Genomic DNA, 7,528 nt, shown 5'->3' with positions numbered 1-7,528 from the left:
AGAAAGCACGTTCTGACCAAGCTTTTCCAAACCATAACAAAGCGTGAATGCTCCGGGTGGGTCAGAGTGAGCCCCTGGGATTATGTTATTCGAATTGGTACCAGCCCTCTACAAACCCCACCGAGAGGCACATCGACCTTGGCGGCAATGGGTCACTAACTCAATGCCTCTGTGCAATTTACCCCTCGATAGTTTTATTGTATTTCACGGGGAGCCGCACGTGCCCATCTGGGCCACCTTTAGCATGGGCGGCCTGGCCCTTGCGTGGGGTGGGCTGCTGAACCGCGTGAAGCCAAGGACCAGAGACGTTACTGGGGATGTGACAGGGATGCACAGCCATGGGGGTGATCGTCAGCCTTGTGGGACAGGCTGCGTGGCCAGGCTCTGCTCTCTGCCTCTGGCGGGCAGGTCCTCCATCGGGTCTACAGGAAGGCACAATTTGGTCCGAGGCACAATATTTAAGATCTTAAAAAGGTGAATGGCACGTATGGACACTGCGCAAACACAGCATAGGGCCTGTAGGGTAAGGACCACTCTTTGCCTACACTGCTCTGGGTAAACCAAGGTACTGAGCTGTGCTCCTGGGCACTGCAGGCAAACAAATTCACTGATAGTAGTAGAAACCAAGAAAACAGAGACTATCTGCGATTTCCTCCCACTTGTTCCAGTTTCCCAAGAAAAAAGCTCTCATTAACCATCGTTAATCATGCAAATCAGCAGAAACACCCCTCCAGCTGGCTGCTCACCTCGTTATCTCCAGCCTGACGTGGGGTGACCGTGGGCCACTGCTGGTGGCGTGGAGCTCCCCTACTCCACCGGCAGTGGGGGGAGCGTGGGGCAGCTCTGCCGCTCCTGCAGGCTGGTCTTGGAGCATTACGGAGACAAGCCGTCCCCCGGTTTTGGTGTATGTGGGGGCTTCTTCTTCTTTTACCTTTCAGGAGCCCTCCTCAGGTCTCAGAGTTTGCAGGAGAGTGACAAAGTCTCCTCCTGTTCCCTTGGCAGGAGGATACAGCAGGATCTCTGAGCAAAAGGGAGAGGTGGATACATGTTGGCTTTCAGCTCCAAGGTGAATCTGATGTAGCCGTTCTCATAACCTCCTCAGCAACACCCCCAAATAAGATCTGTCCTCACATGGCTCCTGGGAGCTGACTTCTGCCTGGCGTGAGGAAGCCCCAGCTGGCTGCAGAGGCCTGGGCAGCTGAGCACACTGACAGACAGGCACCTACAAAGTGTCACGACAACCCCAGGCCGAGGAGAAGGCAATGACACACGTGTCCCACCAGCACCCGCAGCAGAGCTCAGCACAGGTGGTGCAGACCAGCCTCCACGTTTGGTACCAGCCAAGGGCTGCCCTGACCCCTGAATGAACTCAGTCATTTTTAGTGGTACTACACCCTATAAAGGAGGACACATCCCACTCGTGTTCCAGTTTCCCCCCTCCACGTAGCAGAAACGTCACCCGGGTGTTCTCCCAGTGCAGACCAGCGCAGCACTGGGGTGCGGTGGGCACAGCCTGGCTGAAAGAGGATGAATTTGTGAAAGACCTGCTGCCTGCCAAGCCACTGGCTGCTGACATCGCTTTGCCTGAGCACTGCCTGGATGCCATCCCACACCCTGGAGGTGGATTCCCCACCCTGTGTGGAGCAATGGGGTGGTTCTCTCCGGCCCTACCCTCTCCATCCCTACCCATCCAGAAAGGAGGATGGAAAGGGCCTGGCGCACTGATAACACCTACGCAGGCTTAGAAAGCCATCGCTTGCCTTCTGTATGGCTGATGCCCTCACACGGGAAGCGAGAAACCTGCAGCCTGGGCCATCTCCAGCCTTTATGCTCCTTACACGAAGGACGCTCTAAGTCACAGAGCTGAAACCCAGAGCAGGCAGGTGAGCCCAGCACCTTGCCTGCAGGAGCTGGACCAGCGCCAGTCTGGAATTGCCAAGCTCAGAGGAAGAACGGCCCAAAAAGGAGGTTGACTTTACAACATGGTGGTTATGGCATGGATCGAGTTGTCTTTCTCCTTCTCTAGGCACTGGTTCAATGTCCAACACCCCAGCAGAAGTTTGAAAGGAAGCTCAGCACAGCATGGATCCTGCCTTTTCAGAGGCAATGAGCATCTGAGGATAGCATCGCAACCCCAGAACGGCACATCAGGGCCTCCTGACCTTGGCTCCCCGAGCAACTCGATGATGCCCTTCTGCAGCCAAGTTGTATTTTTAGGTCCTTCTCCCTGCTGATTCATTAGGGGAGCTAATGTTCTCCAAACTGCCGGGCATCTGACCCTCAAGGTGTGTATGCCGTGCACTCCTGATAAATATAGACCACTTCAATTGCATAACCTGTCTAATAAGCAGTGGCTGTCCTCCCCGCGGGCACACAGGGGACCGGGAACCGAAACGCCTCTGCCAAGAGTGTGAACGGATGCCTTGTTATTTGTTTTATTTCCACTGTCTTCTATTTTCGATGACTTCCTGCTCTATCGACTTAACGAGTGACTCAGTGAGGTTCGGTGGCCCTGGAAGTACTCCAGGTTCAGCGCGACCTCTCCGCTCTGCTCACCGCCGTCAGTGTGTGGGGTAAGGTCCTCCTTTCTAATCCTCCTTTCTGCTGGAGGAGACGCGGCAGAGCGGGATGGGACAGGAGGATTAGGATTTGGAGAGACCTAGCTAAAAGCCGGGTTCATTTCCTGACGGGCTGTGGCAGAGCATTTGGCAGACTAGGGGCAACCAAAGGACTTTATGGCTAGAGGGGGCAATGGTCTGCCCCTGGAAAAGGCACCTGGTTTGGTTAACAGAGCAACAAAAGCACCTCACGGCGTGCTCTGTCAACACAGAAGCCTTAAAAAGTCCGTGTGCTTGGGAATAAAGACATCTCAGTATCAAACAGCAAGACATCAGTAGCGTCAGGCTGCGATCTTACAAAACGAACATCTGATAACTTCAGGACCTAGATATGACTGCAACGGCTGAGTGGCGAAGTGCAGAGTAATCATTAAATAAATCATTCAAAGTACAGTATGAAGCACTTATTAATAGACTCGACAAATGCATTCGGAAGTGGGGGTTTTGCGCAGTGATTTTTCACCCCTGGCCTCTGGTTCCTTGCGGCACTTGCAGCAAGAGCCCCATGGAGAGGACCCAGCGAAACCATGTCTGCCCCACGTCAGGAGGTTTCTCTCCCGGAGAAACGTTCCGGGATCTGCTAATCATAAACCGATGCAAGCCTCGTGTTATCTAGAAAGAGAAGTAGCCGTTCCCATTAAATGCACGCACCACTTGCCATCAGTTTGGCATTGCTCAGCCAGGCTGGCTGCGAGCAGCGTCGCGATGGCAAGGAGGGCTGTTGAGACAGCTTGAGTGATATTTATGACACGGACCGTTCCACCTATATTTGTTGTTCCTGCTGTGCAAGCATCCAGCGTGCCCTGTAATAACTTTAATAGCTTTTATGCAACGGCTAAGGATGAGAAAGCTAATTAAAGATTAGGTATTTAACCTCCCTGGTTTTACTCCTGTCTTTATCTAACAGCCAACAATTCGATCCCTTCCACTCGTCAGCGTCCCCCACTTCCAGCTCCAGGCTGGAGCAGGGCAGAGGGCTGGTCCCAAAGCAGGGGGCTCTGCTCCGGCCTCCACAGAAGCAAATAGCTGAGCTTTTGCTCCCGGACCACCCCTCTCCTGATGTGCTGTGGCCTTGCCACCAGGCATCAGGCTGAGGAAAAGGGACAGCTGTGACCAAACGGCCTCTCAGGGAGCTGGAGCCTCTTTTCACCCGCAATAATGGCCGGTGGCATAGTGTGGTGTGTGTCCCCAGCAGCAGCGCATCCCCAGGAGATGTCCCCTGTCCTGCTGAACCACCTGGGAAGCAGGAGGTGCCTGACACACGCCACTGGTCGGTGGCAGACCCGACAGCAGAGCCCAAACTGCCTTTGCCCCAAGGTCTGCACTCCACTGGTGGGGCCACAGGTCTGGGGTCTGTCCCAGCCTGCAGCAGAGGACACCAAGCCCCACCGCTCCTTGTCCGCAACATTCTCCTCTACCTCCCAGCCTTAAATGAGGCAGAAAGTCTGCTAAGGACTTTCCTGCTGGAAGGACGCAGCATGAAGCAGCTAATGCAACCTCTCTTGCTCATCCACGGCACTCATGTCCAATGGATAATAAAACCACAGGCTCCTTTCTCATTAATCCCTAATTAGGCTCTCTCTCACTCACATAGCACTTTCTGTCATTAGTGGTGGAAAGCGGAGAGCCTGCCGTTAACCTTCACATGTTGTGAGGAGGCAGACCCGAATATCTTGCTGTGATCTTGCATAAAGCCTCTCCTTGTGCTTGCTCTCAGGGGCTCCTGGAAAAGACCCCCCCCTTCTTACCCCCAAGGAGGGTGGAAAAGCAAAGCCTGCAGAGGAGCGCAGCATCTGCAGCGAGGAGGCTGGAGATGTCACACACCCAGTGGACGCTTGACCACCGAGTGAGCGCAAGGTCAGGTTTGCCCTTGCAGAGATGCAAGAGCCCAAGTGATGGACCACAGAGCCCTGAGCCAGCTACCCAGTTCATCCCAGCGTGGGTACGGAGAAGGCAGCAGGGGTCACATGCCGGTCACATTCACACAGCAGAGGTCACATTCCAGCCGGACTCCTGCCTCCATCACTGCTCTTTACCAGTGACTGGGAAGGAAAGGGAAGCTCCATAAGCCCTCCTGCTGCAGAAGGGGTTTCCCAAGATCCCCCAGTCAGCTTTTAAGCGGCTGCACAGGAGAGCAGTCTGGCCATGGCAGTGGGGGGCTCGGAGCAAGCTCGCCTACCTGTCGAGAGCGGGGCAGAGTAGCCCACACTGAGCTCTGGGCAGCCACACTACTCCTAGAGCTTCAACTTTTTCATTTAAAGCCAGCCTGGACATGTGGAACATAGGCTGAGGCACCTCGCAGGTGTCCCTGCATGTGGTGCAGGGGCAGCAAGAGAGAGAGGAGAGCGGAGATCACAGCTGAAGATCAGCCCTGCTCCCACCCGTGTCAGACAAAACCCCATCGAATTATTAGGATGAACGCTCTGGGGGCCATGTATGCCGAGCACCTGCCAGGGATGGGAACAGGCAGGCAGCTGAGTTACTGAATCTGGAATAAAATAGCCAGTCCTTGCCGCTGCTGGCAATGGGACATTTGTGGCCCGTTACCCTGGCAGCTGCGGCTCAGCTGTGTCCTGTGCTGTCCTACCCGTGATGGTGGCACTTGCTCCCAGCCGAGGCCTTGGGGACCAAGACTGATACTCGTCCCAGGTAGATGTGCAGCCTCAAACCCGTACGTGAGCACTAGCATCCCTGGCTTGCAGTAAGTGGTGTCCACTGACTGTCCCTACCCCCGTCCCGCATTTACCCACAGCATCTTTGAGAAGGCCACCACGGACACCTGAGGGCTGTCGGTCAGCAGAGGCTTCCCAAGCGCTCCTCTCCGGCTACCCAGCTGCTGGCTGAAGCATCGGGGTCCTGCGGGATGATGATCTGCGTCCCGTTGTCCTTGTGTTGGCCACGAGAATCCCACGTTGCTCATGCAGCAGCCCAGCTGGATGAACCAGCTAGCACATGCCCATGCAGGAGACCAGCGGCGGGTGAGGAACGATCTGGCTCCTCTTCTTGTGATCCTCTCCGGGGGCAGGCAAATCCAAGGAGCCTGTGGTGTCGAGCAGCCCTTGACTCCTGCCTTGTGAGCCAGACCAGCACGGCTTGATGTGTGTGGGGCAATGGCTCCAGGATCACTTCTTCAATGTTCTGCTACTGAAACATAGAAGGTATCCCAAAACCCTTGCTCCTCTTGCGCCTTACTCTCTTGCTCCTGTGAGGGAGAAAGGAGAAGGAAGGTGTGGAGCAAGAAAGAAATCAGAAAAGTTTTGTTGGCTGCAAAACCAGGTTATTTCCTTTAAACGGCTGGTTCTGCTCTTCCAGGGATTGGCACTAAGGCCTGTTAGAAGCAGCACGAGTCCAGCTCCTGACCTCCCCACAGCCAGGACTGCGCATGGTAGTCTGATCTGACTGGACCCCAAGTTCTGGGAGGGGACCCTCTCCCACCCTCGCAGCAGAGGGAAGATTTCCCCGCCATGACCCTGAGGCCGATCCACTGGCTCTCATGTTTTGTGCCCAGCACAAAGCACCACGGAAAGCCCCTGGGAAAAGTGGGGACCTTCAGTTAAGTAGCGATAGAAAGGGCATTTCCCCAGTGAAACGAGTTCAGAGCTGAGCTTTAGAGAGCTCTTTGAGGAGCACTGGGCAAGGAGCGCAAAGCCGTAGGAAGCAAACCTCTGGACTTAACCAGCACGAACATCATCTCCACTCGAATCCTATCAGCGGATATCTGGAAGGAAATCTAACTGCGGCGGCGGGGAAGGGGACAATGAGGCAGCTCCTTGTCAGGGAGGAGAGGGAGCACCTGGATGCCAGGCAAGGCATGGATTGCACGAGGCAGTGCCACGTTACAAGGTATCTTGCAAGCTTCCCCAGTAAGCCAGGCAGCTTCCCAGCCTACTGGTGAGAATCCTACCAATGGCGAGGCATTACTCTATACTTAAAGAGCTCATGGTCTTGCACAGCTGCCAGGACAAGAAACAGGTGGAGCCGTTTGCATGTCTTGAAACCCAGCACATCAAGTGAGCACCTTCAGCATGGAAAAAGAGGAGATATAACCCCGACTTGCTCCGGGCACGCATGGGCAATGTCACCATTGGTGGGCAGCCTGTCAGGTAAGAACATATAGAGGCTCCTCGCGGGGCAGTTTGTGGGTCCTGCATATAAACCCACCCCAAGGGTGTTCTTTCTCTCTCCACTTTCTCTAAAGATGCCTAACTAAACAAGTCTCTTAATGTTGACCTTTTCCTTCAGCATCCAAAGCAAGATGACAGGCTCCCAACCAGCTGTACCCAGCACTGGCAGGAGCCAACACCTCCCCCAGCGCCTCTATCCTGTTATCCCTGATATTTCCCTCCCCTTTGGGTTCAGTGTTAATCAACATCCATTCCTCTCGCCCCTCACTAGACACCCAGCAGCTCAAGCGTCAGGGCAAGCCTCGAAGGCAGGCAAAGTAGTAGTGCAGGGGGGTAGAGGGCAAAACCAGGTGGTGGTGGTAGTGCCGGGTTATGGCTCTGGAGAAAGTGGTGCCCATCATTGCCTCCTGCAGCATCTTATCCACCTCTACTGAGCGTTGTCCTGTGGACACAGAAGCAAGGCTAAGGCCTGAGGCCCTTTAGCAGGGCTGAAGGTGCTTCTCTGCTCCCTGCAGATGAGGGTGAAGGGACTCTCGCCTCCTCCGACAAGCAAGATGGAGAGAGAAATTTAGGGAAATTTGGTGCTGACCACCAAAACCATTACCCTCACACCAGCCCCTGTGCACCCGCCTCTCCCATGCAGCCCAGAAGAATCTCAGAAGGGGCAAACACCCTTCCTTCTTCTCCTGAGACCAGCAATGCCTACCTGAGAAAAAGCAGGCAGAGCTTCGCTCAAACTCCTCCTGCCAGTCTCCTGCATATCCCACTGCCAGAGATAACAGTCAC

This window comes from Larus michahellis, chromosome 3, assembly GCF_964199755.1.
Source record: "Larus michahellis chromosome 3, bLarMic1.1, whole genome shotgun sequence".
NCBI classification, from domain to species: domain Eukaryota; kingdom Metazoa; phylum Chordata; class Aves; order Charadriiformes; family Laridae; genus Larus; species Larus michahellis.
This window is presented reverse-complemented; position numbering follows the sequence as displayed.